Source organism: Ceratotherium simum, chromosome 11 (genome assembly GCF_057802395.1).
Source record: "Ceratotherium simum simum isolate JZ-2026a chromosome 11, ASM5780239v1, whole genome shotgun sequence".
In the NCBI taxonomy this organism is placed as follows: domain Eukaryota; kingdom Metazoa; phylum Chordata; class Mammalia; order Perissodactyla; family Rhinocerotidae; genus Ceratotherium; species Ceratotherium simum.
In genome coordinates this window covers 37,475,917-37,496,000 of record NC_141910.1, presented here as the reverse complement: position 1 = coordinate 37,496,000, position 20,084 = coordinate 37,475,917, and the positions used below count along the sequence as shown (strand labels likewise).

The following is a 20,084-nucleotide window of genomic DNA, read 5'->3' as shown; positions in this document are numbered from 1 at the left end:
AGGGAACAAACTATTGGAAATTCTTACTAATTAAGAGTATTAATTCCTATAACTTAATTCTTCACAAAGTCCCAGTTTATGAAATCACATTCTACGAAGCAGTAACCTACTGACAAAGCACATAAGCAGGGACAATTTGTTGTGGTGAGGTAGCATCCTGGATAACCAGCAGTACTAAATAAAACAAATGTAATTTCACAAGTAAATGGGTATGAATCTCAATAAAAAACAAATGTGAGAAATAAAATTTATCTGGTAAATCACCTTTGAAAGAAAAGGAAAAAAGATTACTTTGCTACCACATATATTTCCTAAAGTGCAAAAACATCATTCAGAAACACATCCCAAGATAGATAATTTAACTATGACTTAGTTTAGCTAACTTTCAAGCTAAAATTAGACAGCAAAATAATTTTCTTACATGCCTACATAATCCATGACTGGAATGAAGATACATATATGTCACACTTCTGGACCCTTCTCAGCAAGAATAAAATGGAATTGGGGGTGTTAGAACTGTCTGAGACCTTCTGGCTATAATATTATGGAAATCAGTGAATAGTCTGAGTCAGGGTTTCCAGAGGAAATATCTACTTTCATCACAGTCTCTCTAGAATAAATGCTTTTCAAAGTGTTCCAATTCTCATTCAAACCACTTTTAAAATTAACAACTTCCTTATACCCTACAAATTTTATAGCACTAACAATGTTCAAAGCATTTTCGACCAAAAACTCCAAGTCTGTCTTAGATTATGAACAGCTACGACAGACCATACTCTTTATCAAATATCCTTATTCAGTCCTTTAATCATTGGATGTTACTCTTTAATTTTAATTCTGTATCTCATGTGAAAACATAGCACTGAGTAATATGACTTGGAAACTAACAGCCACTTGGAAACTAACAGTGTTTCAAGCTCAAGGACAGCAAATCCAGTGAGAATTTGGGAACAAGAGAGAGTAGATGAAATTATATCCCATTGTACATAAACTGTGAAACCACTTCAGAATGAAGAAGACTTATTATTAGCTACAGATTGTTAGCACTTATAGGGTCAGACACTATTGTGCTACATATGTATTAATTTCTTTAATCTTCACAACAACAATATGGTATTATCCCATATAACAGTTGAGGAAACTGAGGTACAGAGAGGTTAGGTAATTTGCGAAGGTTATACAACTAGTAAATGGCAGAGTTGTGATATGAATACAGATAGCCTGACTCAAGAGCCCTTATTCTTAACCACTACTTTGAGCTATCTACTATACTCAGCACAATATAGGTATCTCATGTAATTTTCATATTCTTGAGAGGCAGGTATTATTATTCTCACTTTACTAATTAGAAAACTGAAGCTCAGAGAGATTAAGAAACTTGCCCAAAGTTAGATAGCCCAGGCCTGGATGACTCTGAAGTCTGTGCTCTCAGACTTAGCACTATACCTACCATGTATAAGGAAGGAAGCAGTGACTCGATCACCACCACCACCCCTCACCAATCACTGTGATACTTAGTTTTCTTCCTCGATCTCACCAACTACTGCCATAAAGGGTAGGTATGAAAATCAAAATAAGTTATATGAAGAAGTAAAACCAGCAGTTAAGAAAGACCTGAAACACTATTTAAGAATTTTGATATTTCTAAGTCATCTTTATACACAGAAAGACCACATTTTTAAAAAAATCTATCATCAAGAGGCAGGCCATAAAATCACCTTTTCATAATCACTGTGCATGCTGGCTGATTCACTCCATGACAAGTCCCAGAGACACACTCTACAGGGAATCCCTGGGTATAATTGTGATGTTCTTTAGCAAACCTTGTCTTGTCCTCTTTGTTACCTATCTTTTCCTCCATTCAAAAAATACTCCTAGTCAGGTACTCAGCCTTGACTCTAAACACAAGGGGGAAAAAAGGGAGAGATCTAATAAACTCATTTCAAAGTGCCAGAACTTAGCGTGTTCAATTCTAAGAAAGGATTTGAGATAAACTACTAAATATACAGATTGTACCAAGGGTTAAAATCAGAATCTGTTACACTCAAGGAGAGAGAAAAACAGATATTATAAATGTATAAACAAAACTATAAGACAGTATACTATTCTTTTTCAAAGTAAATATTATGGATAACTAGCAGTTGGAGTTGTTCTCAGAGGTGAGGGCCGTATGCTTAATAGTACCCCTAGAAAGAAAAGTTCATATTCTGAAAAAGTACCATAAAATATGCACATGCAATAAAATACCATTCAGTAGTCCTTAAAAATGATGAGGAATCTTTAAATATGTTATTTATCTATAACACATTAATGAGTGGGAGAAAAGACAAGTATCCATTAATGTTAAATTGTATAACACACACATACATAACACAGACATATCTGGAATCATGTTCACCAAAATAATAATGATTATGACCCTTGGATGGTGGGGTACAGATAATTTTATATATTGCTCTCTAGATCATTTTTTTTTTAATAATTTTATTTATTTATTTATTTTTTCCCCCCAAAGCCCCAGTAGATAGCTGTTTGTCATAGCTGCACATCCTTCTAGTTGCTGTATGTGGGACGCGGCCTCAGCATGGCCGGAGAAGCGGTGCATCGGTGCGCGCCTGGGATCCGAACCCAGGCCGCCAGCAGCGCAGCGCGCGCACTTAACCACTAAGCCACGGGGCCGGCCCCTTTAGACCATTCTATACTGTTTGAACTGCTTACAGGAGCACATAATTTCCACAAAAACAATAAACGTATCCTTATTTGTACCTTAAAGTGTACAGGGATAGAAGAAAGACACATTACAATTTCACAAAAATTGGTTTGTTAGGGGAAAAAAAAACTAAGACCAAACACTTAAGGAAGAAATTATACCAATTCTCTACAATCTCTTTCAGAGGATAGAAACAGAGGGAATCCTTCTTAACTCATTCTATGAGGCCAGCATTACCCTCATATCAAAACCAAACAAAGACATTACAAGAAAGGAAAATGACAGATAAATATCTCTCACAAACATAGATGCAAAGATTTTTAATGAAATATTAGCAAATCAAATTCAATGATGTATAAAAAGAATTATACACCATGACCAAGTGGGACTTATCCCAGGTATGCAAGGCTGGTTCAACATTCAAAAATCAATTAATGTAATCCATCACATAAATAGGCTATAATACAAAAATCATATGATCATATCAATAGATGCAGAAAAAGCATTTGACAAAATCCAACACCATTCGTGAGAAAAACTCTCAGTAAACTACGAATAAAAGGGAATTTCCTCAACTTGATAAAGATTATCTACAAAAAACCTACAGCTAATATTGGTGAGAAACTAGAAGCTTTCCCAGTAAGATCAGGAACAAGGCAAGAGTGTCCCCACTCACCACTCCTTTTCAACATCATACTGGAAGTTCTATCTCATGCAATATGACAAGAAAAGGAAATAAAACGTATACAGAGTGGGAATGAAGAAATAAAACTGTCTTTGTTCACAGATGACATGATTGTCTATGTAGAAAGTCTGAAAGAATCAACAAAAAAACTCCTGGAACAAATAAGTGATTATAACAAGGTTGCAGGATGAAGGTTAATATACAAATGTCAACTGCTTTCCTATATACTAGTAATGAACAAGTTGAATTTGAAATTAAAAACACATTACTTCTTACATTATCAGACAGAAAAATGAAATACATAGGTATAACTCTAACAAAATATGTTCAAGATCTATGTACAAGTGAGGAAAACTACAAAACCCTGATGAATGAAATCAAAGAAGAACTAAATAAATGGGGAGATATTCCATGTTCATGAATAGGAAGACTCAATATTGTCAAGATGTCAGTTCCTCCCAACTTGATCTATAGATTCAATACAATCAAAATCAAAATCTCAGCAAGTTGTTTTACGGGCATTAACAAACTAAATCTACAGTTTATATGAAGAGGCAAAAGACCCAGAATAGCCAACACAATATTGAAAGAAAAGAACAAAGCTGTAGGACTGACGCTACCAGACTTCAAGACTATTTTAATATAAAGCTACAATAGTCAACATAGTGAGGTATTAGTGAAAGAACATACATATAATCAATGGAACAGAACAGAGAGTTCAGAAATAGACACACATAAATATAGTCAACTGATTTTTGACAAAGGAACAAAGGCTATTGCAGCAAAGACAGTCTTTTAAATAAATGATGCTAGAACAAATGGACATCCACACGCAAAAAAGAAAAATGAATTTAGACACAGACCTTACACTCTTCACAAAAATTAACTCAAAATGGATCACAGATCTAAATGTAAAATGTAAAACTATAAAACTCCTAGAAGATAACAGGAGAAACCTAGATCACCTTGGGTATGGAGATGAGTTTTTAGATACAACACCAAAGGGACAATCCATGAAAAAAATGACTGATAAACTGGACTTCATTAAAAATAAAAATTTCTGCTCTGCAGAAGACAATGTCAAGAGAGTGAGAAGATAAGCTACAGACTGAGAGAAAATATTTGCAAAAAATATCCGATAAAAGACTTACCCAAAATATGTAAAGAACTCTTATAACTCAACAAGAAAACAAATAACCCAATTAACATACGGGACAAAGACCTTACAGATACTGCACCAAAGAAGATATACAGATGGCAAATAAGAATATGAAAAGATGATCAACATCAAATGTCATCAGGGAAATGCAAATTAAAATAACAAGGAGATACCACTACACAACTATTAGAATGGCCAAAATCCAAAACACTGACAACACCAAATGCTGGTGACAATGTGGAGAAATAGGAATTCTCATTCATTGCTGGTGGGAATGCAAAAGACTACAGCCACAAGGGAAGATAGTTTGATGGTTTCTTACAAAACTAAACATACTCTTATAACAGGATCCAGCAATCATGCTCCTTAGTATTTACCCAAAGGAGTTGAAAACGTATGTCCACACAAAAACCTACACACAGATATTTATAGCAGCTTTAATCATAATTGCCAAAACTTGGAAGCAACCAAGATGTCCTTCAACAGGTGAATGGATAAATAAACTGTGGTACATCCAGACAATGGAATATTACTCAGTGCTAAGAAGAAATGAGCTATCAAGCCATGAAAAGATATGGAGGAAACTTAAATACATATTACTAAGTGAAAGAAGCCAATCTGAAAAGGCTACATACTGTATGATTACAAGTAAATGACATTCTGGAAAAGGCAAAACTATGGAGACAGTAAAAAGATCAGTGGTTGCTAGGGGCTGGGGAGGTGGGAGGAAAAAATGAATAGGCAGAGCACAGAGGATTTTCAGGGCATTGAAACTACTCTGTATGATACCATAACGATGGATACATGTCATCATACATTTGTCCAAACCACAGAATATACAACACCAATAACGAACCATAATGTAAACTCTGGACTTTGGGTGATTATGGTGTGTCAGTGTAGGTTCATCAACTGTAACAAATGTACCACTCTAGTGGGGGATGTTGATAATGGGTAAGTCTGTGCACGTGTGGGGGCAGGGAGTATATGGGAAATCTCTGTAACTTCCCCTCAATTTTAGTGTGACCCTAAAACTGCTCAAAAAAAATAAAGTTTTAATTAAAAAAAAAAAACCAACTAAGTATTTTCACCGTATATATGCTGTAAGGAATTTTAAATTCATCCTGGAGGGGAAGGCATTCTGGTAATGTAAATGCAAAATAAGATATACTAGAATCCATGTGTTCTGGTTATACAGAATCCATTCATTTAGTCAAAAATACATGAGTGAGTACCATGTGCTAGGCACAGCTCTATGTCCCAGGGATATATCAGTAAACAAATAGCCAAAATTCTCCTGCACCCATGGAACTCACATGTTAGTAAATATTTACTAATCCTTAAATTAAAAAAAGTATAAAACCCAATAGCTAAAAATGTATACACTGATTGAATAATGGTACACCGTAGCAAAAAAACCCCCAAATTTCCACAAAAAAAAAGCTCTCAAGAAGGGCTGTATTAATTCATAAACAGTAACTCATACATACACAGTATATGAGGTATGAGAGTATCTCTCTTATTACACAATCATCAGCATTAAATATTATTTAAACTTTTAAAAAATCAATTCAAACATTATTAAACCACATATTCTTCCCATTGCTTTGCTATGCTGATTTTATCTTTTAAATAATTACCTCCGTTTTGGCATTTTCTATTGTATTTGTTGATCTCTATTCCTATTTTTGTGAGTGTCACACTGCTTTGTAATATGTTTAATTTCAATTAGGACTTGACTTTTATATTAGTGAGAGTTTTCATTATAATATGCTGTGATAAGTGCTCACTTCGGCAGCACATATACTATAATCAGAACCATACAGAGAAGATTAGCATGGCCCCTGTGCAAGGATGACACGCAAATTCATGAAGCATTCCATACTTAAAAAAAAAAAAATAATAATAATAATAATATGCTGTGATAAATAAATCTAAAAAAATAAGTAGGTTATGTAAGGCAACTAAAGCAGAAAAAACTGCTAAACACCTCAAAATAGAGGATAGCTATTTCAGAGCAATGAGAGGCTGGTGTGACAAACTTTGAGCAGGTCTACAGCTAATTCATTGAGCATTAATTAGTCAGAAATTTCCTGCTGATTTCATATAAAAGTTAACTCTGAATTAAGTCCTTGAATAGAGAGTTTCAGAAATAATGATGAATTTTATATTTGACTTTTTATGTTCATACAAAAGTAATTTAGGGTAAAAAATTTATGTTCAGATAATTCAAAAAGCTCTTTCTATGTGATGAGAAAGAAAAATGTCATGATTTAATTGGCAGATTTTTTTCTTAAAGGTACACAAAAAATGGTATTTTCAAATTGATAACATCTTAGATTCACTGAAATACAATATGTTTAGCCCCCGCAATAACCCTATGAGTTAAGTATTATCACCATGACCATTTTTACAAGCAGGAAAACTGAAAAGTTAAGTACCTCCCCTGAATACATAAAACTAGTAAAATATCAAAGTTAATCTAGATCCATAAATCTGGCTTTTCTATGCAATACTAACTCTTCAAGGAATCAACTGAATATTTAAGTTTATCGCCCACAACACCTCCCGACTTACTTGAGCACTGCTCTATCAGATTATTTTGAGTAGAATAAATGACAGAACAGCATTGTACAGTAATTTCCAAATTAGGCTGGCAGCACTTGTCAACCTATAGCTGTTTGTGAGTGCAGTGGGAGAGGGAAGAAAGAACTGAGGGACTGGCAGAGGTCTCAAAGCCCCAGATCATGCCCCCCATCACCTCAATCCACAGTGCCTCGTTTGGAAACCACAGCTAAGGATGAGGTAGGTGGTAATCTTCCACTTTACATTTTTACAACACATCTGGGGCTTTCTTAAGACTCAACCAAGGAAACATCTTCTTTATGTTTTCAACCGACTATAAAGGAATAGTTTACAAAAGGACAGATCATAGAACAATGACCTGAAATTTTTCTATATAAAAGACACAGCTGTATTCGAGCCAACTAAATCTTTTTAAACACAAATATCTGATTCTAGTATTCTATTTACACTAATGAGTCAATTTACAAACTGCCAAAGCATTTATATTTTTTAGTTTTTACAACTAAAAAAATTTATTTAAATCTCATTTTGCTCAAAGAGAAATGGTAGATCTGGGCTTTCTCTATGGCTTTCTCACAGTGAGCTCAGTGAAAATGAGCAAGGCTAGAAAAAGAGGTAATGACTAGATATATCCTAGTTAAAGGAGGGCACTGAAAATGAAAACAAAATGTTTTGTTTCCTCACATATAGATAAGTGCAAGTGTCAGTTATTCCTGAAAAGACAAAGGGAACAACTTTATCCTCCTTACCATACTCCCATACTCAAGGGTCCTCAACGGCACAACGTGGGTACTCCTTTGCCCTCACCGCCACCTCACCTCACACCCCACCCCTTTCAAACTAAACCTTGGCCTCCATTGGCCCAGGGAAAGGAAAGCCTCTATCAAAGCAAAAAAGAAACAAAGAGTTCATCTGGCCTGCTGCACTTCCAAGGGCCCAGGTGGCCATTTAAGATGTTCATAAGGTTATCTTTCATTAAGCACGATTTTCATTGTGCTCTCCCTCCCCCGTCATACTCTCTTTTACTTCCTTAAATATATTCAACATACATACACTATATTCTTTATGTGATAATTCCAACAACTGCATGTTTGCTGCTTCAAAAACAGATTTTGTTACTTCTGCTTACTCCAGCACATACATTATGTGATTTTTTTTAAATCGTGTATTCATTTTCCCTGGAATTTTAACTCTAGAAAAATCTTTGATGCCTGGGTTTAGTGTGTTTTTCCTTTAGAGAGGATGGAATTTGCCTCTGCTATATAGCAGTGGAGTACTCTTCTAAATACTGTCATACGTTAACTCATTTAATCCTTGCAACAACCTTATAAAGTTGCTCTTCATGTTTAAAAAAGATATATCTAAAACATGAGGCACAGAAAAGACAAAAGAAAAAGAATGGAAAATTACATCCTAGGCAATTACCAGTCAAAAGAAAGTGTTTCCAGATGTCAGTCAAGGAGGGTCCAACAAGTGGTCAGCAGTTGGCAGTACAGACAGCAGCAGCAGGCTTCGTGGCCCCAGTGACACTTCTGTGCTGCTGCTGGGTCAAGTCAGGCCCATGCCTGCAGGAATATATCTGTTCAAGCTAAGAATCTGGTTTTATTGAAAAGCATCTGGAAGAGAGACCCCTCCATCCCAGAAACCCTGTGAGAAAGTAGATTTGCACCTGTCCACACTGCCAAAGTGCAGTTTGCCTTTGGCATCTTTAATGACAGGTATAAGATCTTCACATTAACCACCAGGATGCAGCCATAAAGCTAGAGAGCTAGAGAAGCAGCAGAAATAAGCGCCAGTTCCAGAATATAGGAAGAACTCCTACAACTCAATAACAAAAAAACAGACAACCCTCTTTAAAGATAAGTGAAAGACATAAATAGACATTTCTCCAAAGAGATACAAACAGCCAACAGGCACATGAAATGATGCTCAACATCATTAGTCATTATGGAAATGCAAATCAAAACCATAATGAGATACCATTTCACATCTACCAGGATGGCTATAATCAAAAAAAGAGAAAATAATAATTGTTAGCAAGGATGTGATAAATTGGAACCCTGTGCGTTGCTAGTAGGAATGTAAAATGGTAGAGCCACTATAGAAACCATTTTGGCAGTTTCTCAAAAGTTTAAACATAGAACTACCATACAATCCAAAAGAATTAAAAGCAAGGGCTCAAACAGATATTTTTACACCAATGTTCATAGGAGCATTACACACAATAGCCAAAAGGTGGACACAACCCAAGTGTCCCTCGATAAATGAATGAACAAACAAAATGTGATGTATACATACAACAGAAAATTATTCAGCCATAAAAAGGAATGAAATTTTGATATATGATACAGCATGGATGGACCCTGAAAACACTAGGCTAAATGAAAGAAGCCAGACAGAGAAGGACAAATATTGCATGATTCCACTTACATAAGGTACCTAGAATAGGCAAATTCATAAAGACAAAAGGAGAATAGAGGTTAGCAGGGGTGGGAGGAGAGGGTGATAGGGCCAATTATTGTTTAATGGATACAAAGGTTTTGCTGCATATAATGAAAAAGTTTTGGATGTAGACAGCAGTGATTGTTACACAACATTGTGAATGTATTTAATGCCACTGAATTGTACAGTTATAAATGGTTAAAATGATAAATAATATGTATACTACAGTAAAAAAAATTTTAAAAAGCAGTGCTGGTGATTAAATAAATAATTAATAAATAAAAATTAAAAGGATAGAAACAATACAAAGTACGTTTTACAACCACAATGGAATGAAAGTAGAAGTCAGAAAGAAATTTGGAAAATTCACAAATATAGGTAAATTAAACAATACATTACTCAAGAACTAATGGGTCAAAGAAGAAATCAAAAAGGAAATTAGAAAATACTTTGAGATGGATGAAAATAGACACAACATACCAAAGTTTATGAGATACAGCTAAGAGAGTGCTTAGAGGAAAAATTATAGCTGTAAATGCCTATACGAAAAAAGAAGACCTCAAATCTAAACCTTAACCTCCCACCTAAGACAGTGGAAAAAGAATAGCAAACTAAACTTAAAACAAGCAGCAGAGAATAATAAAGAGTAGAACATAAACTGATGAAACAGAAAAGAGAAAAACAATAGAGAAATTCAATGAAACCAAAAGTTGGTTCCTAGAAAATATCAACAAAATTGACAAACCACTAGCTAGACTGACAAGAAAAAAAGAAAGAAGATTTAAATTGCTAAAATCAGAAACAGAAAGACAACATTACAGATGGTCCTCAACTTATGATGGTTCGACTTAATTTTTTCACTTCACGACAGTGCGAAAGTATATGCATTCAGTAGAAACTGTACTTCCATTTTTGAATTTTGATCGTTTCCTGGGCTAGCAATATTCATTCGGCATGATCCTCTCTCATGATCCTGGGCAGCCCGCAGCAAGCCACAGCTCCCAGCCATGCAATCACAAGGGTAAACAACCAACACACTTACAACTATTCTGTATCCATACAACCATTCTGTTTTTCACTTTCAGTACAGTATTCAATAAATTACAAGAGATATTCAACACTTTATTATAAAATAGGCTTTGTGTTAGATGATTTTGCCCAAGTGTAGGCTAACGTAAATGTTCTGAGCAAGTTTAAAGTAGGCTAGGCTAAGCTATGATGTTCAGTAGGTTAGGTGTAGTAAATGCATTTTTGACTTACGGTATTTTCAACTTAGGATGGGTTTATCAGGACATAATCCCATCGTAAGTCAAGGAAGATTTGTACTACCAACCTCACAAAAATAAAAATGATTACAGAGAAATAAGAAGAAAAATTGTATGCCAATAAATTAGACAACTTAGATGAAATGGACAAATTCCTGAAAAGACATAAACTACTGAAAATGACTAAAATGAAATAGACTGTTTGAATAGACCTATAAAAAATAAAGATATTTAGGGGCCGGCCCGGTGGCACAAGCGGTTAAGTGCGCACGCTCCACTGCGGCGGCCTGGGGTTCGCGGGTTCGGATCCTGGGCGCGCACTGATGCACCGCTTGTTAAGTCATGCTGTGGCGGTGTCCCAGATAAAGTAGAGGAAGATGGGCACGGATGTTAGCCCAGGGCCAGCCTTCCTCAGCAAAAAAGAGGAGGATTGGCATTGGATGTTAGCTCAGGGCTGGTCCTCCTCTCAAAAAAAAAAAAGATATTTAATTAGTAATCAAAAAACTACCCACAGAGAAAAGCCCAGGCCCAGGTGGCTCTACCATTGAATTCAACCAAACATTAAAAAAAAAATAAATCAATTAATACCAATTCTTCACAAACTCTTCCAAAACATGGAAGAAGAAGGAACACTTCTCAACTCATTCTATGAGGCCATTATTAGCCTGATACCAAAACCAGACCAGTAAAACCACAGACCAATATTTCTTATAAATACAGATTCAAAAATTCTCAACAAAATACTAGCAAACCAAATCCAGCAACATATAAAAAGAATTATACACCATGACCAAGTGAGACATATTCCAAGAACGCACAGTTCAACATCCAAAAATCAGTTAATGTAGTACATCATATAACAGAACAAAACTCATATGATCACCTTAATAAAGACAGAAAAAGCATCTGACAAAATCCAATATCCTTTCATGATAAAAACACTTTAAAAAGTAGGATTAGAAGGGAACTTCTTCAACCAGATAAAAGACATATACAAAAAACTCACAGCTAACGTCATAGTTAACGGTGAAAGACTGGATGGTTTTTCCTAAGGTCAGGAACAAGATAAGGATTCCATTCTGGCCATTTGTATTTAACATTGTATTGGAGGTTCTATCCAGAGCAGTTGGGAAAAATGATAAAATAAAAAAATAAATAAAATACATCCAAATTGGAAAGGAAGACGTAAAATTATTTCTATTCACAGATGACGTGATCTTATATAGAGAATACCCTAGGGAAAACAATAAAAAAACTATTAGAACTAATTAACATTTTTGGCAAGGTTATAGGATACAAGATCAATTACAAGGATCAATTGTATTTCTATACTCCTAAAATGAGCCATCCAAAAATGAAACAAGAAAATTCTGTTTACAATAGCATCAAGAAGAATAAAATACTTAGCAAGAAATTTAACAACAGAAAACTAAAACTTTTACTCTGAAAACTATAAAACATTGTTGAAAAAAATTAAAGAAGATCTAAATAAATAAAAAGACATCATATGTTGATGGATTGAAAGACCTAACATTGTTAAAATGGCAATAATCCTCAAACCAATCTACTCATTCAGTACAATCCCTATCAAAATTTTAGCTGACTTCTTTGTAGAAATTGACAAGCTGAATCTAAAGTTCATATGGAATTACAAGGGATCCTACATAGCCAAAACAACCTTGAAACAGAAGAACAAAGTGGAAGACTCACACTTCCTGACTTCTAAACTTACTATAAAGCAATGATGATCAAGGCAGTGTGGTACTGGCACAAGGACAGACATATAGATCAGTGGAATAGAACTGACAGTCCACAAATAAACCTACACTTCTATGGTCAACTGATTTTGACAAGGGTGCCAAGATCATCCACCCTTGTGGTGGGATGGTGGTGGGAAAAATAGTCTTTTTTAACAAATGTTGCTAGGACAACTGGATAGCCACACACAAAAGAAAGAAACTGGGGGCCAGTCCCATGGCCGAGTGGTTAAAGTTCTGCGTGCTCCACTTCAGCGGCCCAGGTTCGCAGGTTCAGATCCCGGGCATGGACCTACTCCACGCATCAGCCATGCTGTGGAAGCATTCCACACACAAAATAGAGGAGGACTGGCACAGATGTTAGCTCAGGGCTAATCTTCCTCAAGCAAAAAAAGAGGAAGACTGCCAACAGATGTTAGCTCAGGGCAAATCTTCCTCAACAACAACAAAAAAAAAACAACAAAGAATGAAACTGGACTCTTACCTTACACTATATTTAAAAATTAACTCAAAATGGATCAAAGATCTGAATGTAAAAGTTAAAACTATAAAAGTCTTAGAATAAAACATAGGAGTAAATCTTCATAACCTTGGATTTGCCAAAGGACTCTTAGATATGACCGCAAAAGCAAGACCAACAAAAGAAAAAACAGATAAATTGGACTTCATCAAAATTGAAAACTTTTGTGCTTCAAATGTGATCATCCAGAAAGTAAAAAAACAACCCATAGAATAGGAGAAAATATTTGCAAATCATCTACCTGATAAGGAACTTGTATCCAGAATTTATAAAGAACTCTTATAACTCAATAATTAAAAGACAATTAATCTAAATAAAAAATGAACAAAGAATCTGAATAGACATTTATCCAAAGAATATATACAAATGGCCAATAAGCATACAAAAAGATGCTCGACAACATTAGTCTTCAAGGAAATGCATACCAAAACCACAATGAAGTACCACTTCATACCTACTAGGATGTCTACAATCAAAAAGTGAAATACTAAGTGTGGCGAGGATGTGGAGAAGTCGGAATCCTCATACATTGCAGCCGGGAATGAAAAATGTTGCCAACACCTTGGAAAGCAGCCTGCAGTTCCTCAACAATTATGTTCCTCCAACTAAACATAGATTTACCATAGTAATTTCACACCTGAGTATATATACCTAAGAGAAATGAATACATACGTCCACACAAAAACTTGTAGATGAATGTTTATAGCAGTATTAGCACAATAGCCAAAGAGTGGAAATAACCCAAATGTCCAACAACTGATGAATGGATAAACAAAATGTGGTATATCTATACAACGGAATATTATTTGGCCATAAAAAGGAATAAAGTTCTGATACATGCTACAATATGGATGAATCTTGAAAACATTATGCTAAATGAAAGAAACCAGTTACAAAAGACCACATATAGTATAATTCCATTCATATGAAATGTTCAGAACAGGGATATCTACAGAGACAGTTGATTAGTGGTTGCTTAGGGCTGGAGGAGAGAGGGCAGTGGGGAGGGGGTGCATATAGGGAGTGATAGCTAAAAAGTATAGGATTTCTTTTCGAGATGATGAAAATGTTTTAAAATTGACAGTGGCGATGGTAGCACAGGTGACTATACTAAAAATCACTTAATTGTACACTTCAAATGGGTGAATTGTATGGTGTGTGAATTATATCTCAATAAAGCTGTTATTTAAACAAAATAAACAAATTGAGACTTCCAAATCAACAAACTGTTAACAACCCCAATGTCCATCAACTCTAAAATAGAAAAATATTGTACAATTATGTAATGCAACACTGAAAATCAATGAATCATAGGGATATATATCAAAATAAATTAAACTATAAAATAGTCTTGAGTAAAAAAAAAAAAAAGCAACTCACAGAAGAATACATGCAATAGGATTCTATTTACACAAAGGAGCCATCATGCAAAATAGCAAGGGAATTATTAACACACAGTTACATGAGAGCAACCTGGAGAGGGAGAAGGGAGATGTGAAGGAGGGAAAGAAAGGAGGCTTCAAAAGTACTGATAATGTTATGTCTTAAGTTGAGTGGTGAGGACACAGGTCATTTAATCACTATTGTTTAAATTATACATTCTATTTTGTTTGTATGATAATTTTTTTAATGTGTAAATAACACGTGGTTTTAATCTGGAAAGGTTTATTTTTTATATCCCCCATAGCCCCTACAGGAGCGCCTTAGGAACAGAAGGGTTATGTGTGTACATAAATCTATATACACACTTTCCACATATGTATGTGCAGGTGGGTGGAGGAGTTGATTAATTTTAAGTCAATTCAAACTTTTAGTACCAGCACAGACAAAACAATGAACAAGGTACTCTTCTAAAGGGATGAACAACAATGCCTCCCTAGCCATAAACAATTTTCCAAATAACAGTTACACAAATAGGTATGGTATAAAGAAGGCTGTATTTTAAGTGTCATAGTAGAGTACATAGAAAGTTTTATAGGATCACAGAGGAAGGTGAGATTAATTCCAACCGCAGACACCTCAGAGAATTTCATGGAGGATGTGGCACCTGAGACAGGCCCTGAAGTATAGGTAAGATTGTGATAGGCAGAGGATGAGGAAAGGGTATTCCAAGGGAAGAAAACAATATGAACAATAATAATTATTATTATTATAATACATTTAATAGTTATAATAAAAATAGTAGCAGCTAATGTTTATTGACTGCATACTATGTGCCAAGCACTATTCTAAGTATTTTTAAATGTATTACTCCATTTAATCTTCACAAAAATCCTATAATAGATACTATTATTATCCCCATTTTAGAGATGAAGTGACACACAGAGATTAGGCAACTTGACCATAGTCACTGTGGTAGTAAGGGAGGAAGTTGTAATTTGAACCTGGCTCCGCAGCCTGTGCTCTTAACTACAAAAGAGGTAGAAAAAGAAACCCACGTATGTTCAAAAACAAATATTCCAATTTACCTGGCATATGAGAATTACTGATATCTGAGGATACTTGGTATGATGGGAAAGGGTACTTAAGTGGAATCCACTGAAAACAGGAACCAAAATTTCCTTGTAAATGATAGGAACAGATCAGGGGAAGATTTAAATGAGACTACTTTGAAAAATAAAACAAAATATTGAAAATGAATTTATTTTAGCTTATATTTAATAAAATCTAGGCTTATAAATTATAACTGTGATAATTCTTATAATGAATAAATTGTTGACTATATGTATAAGTTTTTATGATTCCTTAATGAATGGATGGCATCAATGGCATAACGTAAAGGTAACTAGGGAGGCTCGGATTATGAATGCTTGAATGATGAACACCATGTCTTAGGTTGAGAAGGAAGTATCAAAAGATTATACTGGAAAAGTAGCTTGAGGCCAGCTCATGAAAGTCTTAAAACTCTCAAAGGAAGATGACTGGCAAACAGGGATATTGAAAGAAAGAAAGAAATAGGAGAAACATTCCAGAGGAAGAATCTACAGGACTTGATGGCAGTTTGAATGGACTATGTAACAGAATAAGAAATTAAAGATAACCAATTTTGTGCCCAAGAGAATTGCTGGCCCATCAACAAAGGAGGGGCTTATAAAAGAACAAAAAATACATGAAGAAAAATAAGTTTGGGGACCAAGGCAAAGAGTTAAATTTGGTTGAATCTGAGGCACTAGAGGGATGTTCAAGAGACTGGCAGCAAGCCACTGAAATTTGAGTCCAGATCTCTGGAGAGAACTTGAAACTAAGGATGTATATTTAGAGCCCACAGAGATGCAAAAGTTGAAGCTCCAGAAGTGACTAAAGAAATTATCATGGAAAGAAAGATATATAGAGAAGACAAAGGGAATGAAGAAAATATTTGAAATGTTGTCTAAGTTTAAGAGCAAAGAAGAGGTGCAAGGATGCATAGAAACAATGGACCCCAGAAGCAGAAGTAAGATTATCAAAAAGGGTGGGAGAAACATCAGTATATGAAACTGAAAAAGAGTCCAGAGGAGCTGGAGCTTAGAAGAGGCTGCTGGATTAGACATAAAACGGCCACTGGATAAGGTTTTATATAAATCTTTGATTCCAGTGTTGAGCACAGGTACTCAATAAGTATTTGCTAAATATGAATGAGTAAATTTGTTGGATATGTTGAATGAACAAATGAATTTTGATAGTCAAAGAGGAAGACAATTATCCAATAAAACTAGAAGATTCCTAAACATCTTGGTGAGGATGAAAATAACTGTGATACTACAGTAAGATCTCAGTCTTCTAATAGTGGAGGGGAATTTAAACGAAATATTTCATTTCTGTGTGATACCAAAAAAGGACGCTGTGCATACACTAGATTTTGGAGACAAGCTTTCCGCCAAGATATTAAATTCAACAAGACAGATACATTTTACATTTTTCCACTTAACACAAACCTGTCACTTCTCACTAAGGCAAGGTGGCCAGAAGAAAGATAAAAAAAAAAAAAATGGTGAGAAAATGAAGAAGAGCAGAAGCAACTTACACCTGAAAGATCTAAGATACTTCAAAAGCCCAACATGTTCCTGGGAGATTCTCAGGTCTGCTTTCTTTATTCATTTATACCTCCCTGCCAAAAACCATGAATGAGAAAAATGTCAAGTCCCAAATCTGAAAACTTGAGCAGGAGTCCCTAACATCTTTCCAGTCTTTGTGTGCCCAACAAAAATTTACTAAAATAGAAAGGAGACTGATTTCTTAGTAGAAATTTTAATTATGACTTTTCCCACCAAAGTCTAAACCATTTAAAAGTAGCATTTCCTATTTAAAACCAGATATAGAATCTCCCAAAGGGCTTGAGAGGTAGGGGCCCCCCAGTAAAGAAGCAGAGATAAAAAAGAAAATAGGGGGGCCGGCCTGGTGGCATAGTGGTTAAGTTCACGTGCTCTGCTTTGGCAGCCCGGGGTTCGTGGGGCGGATCCCAGGCACGGACCTACGCATCGCTTATCAAGTCATGCTGTGGCAGGCATCCTGCATATAAAGCAGAGGAAGATGGGCACAAATGTCAGCCCAGGGCTAATCTTCCTCAGCAAAAAGAAGAGGATTGGCAATGGATGTTAGCTCAGGGCTAATCTTCCTCACCAAAGAAAAAAAAGTACTGATCAACTGCTTAGGCTGGTGAGTCATTCACAAGCTCAAACTGCTTATTACTAAGTAACTGATACATATCACTTACGATGCTTGGCTATGTTGACCCTTATCAATCAAGCTTTAGACTAACTTATAGTTAATATGTTTGAATGATTAAATATACAATATCAGAGTCAATTCACGTGCTTTAACTATACTAGTCCTAAATTAGATATGATACACAAAACATCAGAACCTTAAAAAAAATTTTTTTCAAAGCATGAGTCATTATGCCAACCAAAGGACTCCACAACTCTCTGCCTCGGGAAAGCTAAAATGCTTGTGAAGTAAGATCTTGATGATTTTTTGGTAGCATCACGCTTCACTGTCTCCCAATTCCCTATGACTATGATGGGTCATATCAAATTATTAAAGGAACATACCTGACATGCAAAAGAAGATACTGTTAACTCTGAAGGGGGAGGGGAAAAAAGAGGTTAAAGGAAAACGTGGCCTACATCTTCCAGTCTCCATTCTACTACCTATTTCCTAATATCTACCTCTCTCAACCCCAGGGGTCACTCTTCCAAATGCCAGAGGTGAGCTATATACAGCATATGGCAGTGGCAGCAAGAAGTTCTGCATTTCCTATATCAACAAATGGACAAGACGTACCTCTCCCACCTTATTCCTTAATCACAGACTCAAATGCCAAATAAACTGCATACACTGCTCATTCCCCACATATACTAAGCTATCTCCCTTCAGGAAACCTCTGTAGTTCATTCTATGTTGACAGACTGTCTCAAATATCTGCTTTCCTTGAAAAGAAAAGGCTATTATCAAATTCCTCTATGTCAGTTGTACAGTTTGTTTCTTATACTTTACAGGCCAAAAACTTTATTTAGTTCAATAAATTGCTGAGTCCAGGTCTGGGTTGAAATTTATTTTCCTACCATATATGAATAAAAAGTTAGTCAAGCAGGTAAGTGCAAACAAAATTACAGAATATGAAGACAACAGGAGGGGCTGGCCCAGTGGCGTAGCAGTAAAGTTCGCGCATTTCACTTCGGCGGCCCAGGGTTCATCAGTTTGGATCCTCGGCAAGGACCTACTCACCGCCCATCAAGCCAGGCTGAGGCAGTGTCCCACACAGAAGAGCTACAACTCTACAATTATGATACACAACTATGTACTGGGGCTTTGGGGAAAAAAGAAAAAAAGAGGAAGACTGGCAACAGATGTTAGTGCAGGGTCAATCTTCCTCAAAAAAAAAAAAAATTCTTAACTTTGCCTATAAATAATGATCATACTTCTTAGTTTAAAAAAAAAAGAGAACAGGATATTTTTAAAGCATTTTAATACTACACAAATATATTTTAACAAATACTAATTACAAAAATTTTTTTTTCCTTTCTTTGTGAAATACCTTTGGGATGGATGTTGGGCCTCCTTCATTGATTCTGTCTCTTCAGAGTTCTCTATGTCATCTTTTTCAACCATTTTAATATCTGATATATTCAAAACTATATGTAGAATAGAGGTGAAGCCTGAAGCATAATAATAACAACTCGCAACCAAACTTAAAAATTAAAACATTACCAATACTGGTAAAGTTTTCTGTGGTCCTCAGCCTACATCTATTTTCCCCATAGAGTTAATAATGACTTCTAAATTTTCTTTTTAATAAACCTCTTGCTTTTCTTTGTAGTTTTACTAAATAAGTACATATCCCTAAACAATATGCTGTTTAGTTGTACATCAAAAAAGTTTTTACTACAATAGATTTTAAAAGACTTCCACGAGTGAAAGTCACGTTAGTAAGCTGAAAATAAAGTATAAATTTGAAAGCAAGTAAATTTCATTTTCTAAAACATCCTGTGATTTCTATTTTTCACTGTTTAAATTAAGAAAGTTCTATGGTAAAGATGATAGGAATAGATCCACAGATAATCCTTGTGATTATCTAAAAAACAAAATGCTTTTAAATATTTTCTCTTAAGTAGGGAAAAACAGCCAATCGATATTTGTGAAATGAGGAAAGAATCAGAGTTTCAAAACTGAGCTACAAGAAGCTCTACCCCATATATTCAGCCTAGAACAGAGACAATAGCCTCTAAAACACACATCTACAGGAAAATAAATATTCCACAATACATATGGCAAGCTTTCTCTGAGCCCTGTTCCCTTTGTTCTTCTTAAGACTCAGTTTCCCACATTACTAGGTTTAAAAGCTTTTTCTCAGATGGCTCAGTAAAGAATAAACAGGCTGTGAAGTTAAACCAGTTAAACAATCTCTAAATAAGATACGGACATTGGCTTTCATTCTTTCTTTCACAGAGGTTTGATGAATTTTCTTTGGCCACCTCTTCA

At 35.3% G+C, this 20,084-nt stretch overlaps 1 protein-coding gene and 1 non-coding gene across 4 annotated transcripts in view; one reads left to right on the top strand and one right to left on the bottom strand.

Annotated features, from left to right (window-relative positions):
- The window catches only part of SRBD1 (S1 RNA binding domain 1), a 213,504-nt gene that overhangs the window by 111,366 nt on the left and 82,054 nt on the right, over nt 1-20,084 (bottom strand). The gene's annotated exons all lie outside the window — the stretch shown is intronic.
- On the top strand, nt 6,337-6,443 carry LOC147915975 (U6 spliceosomal RNA). The gene has a single exon (XR_015553703.1). It is a non-coding gene; the product is annotated as a U6 spliceosomal RNA (small nuclear RNA).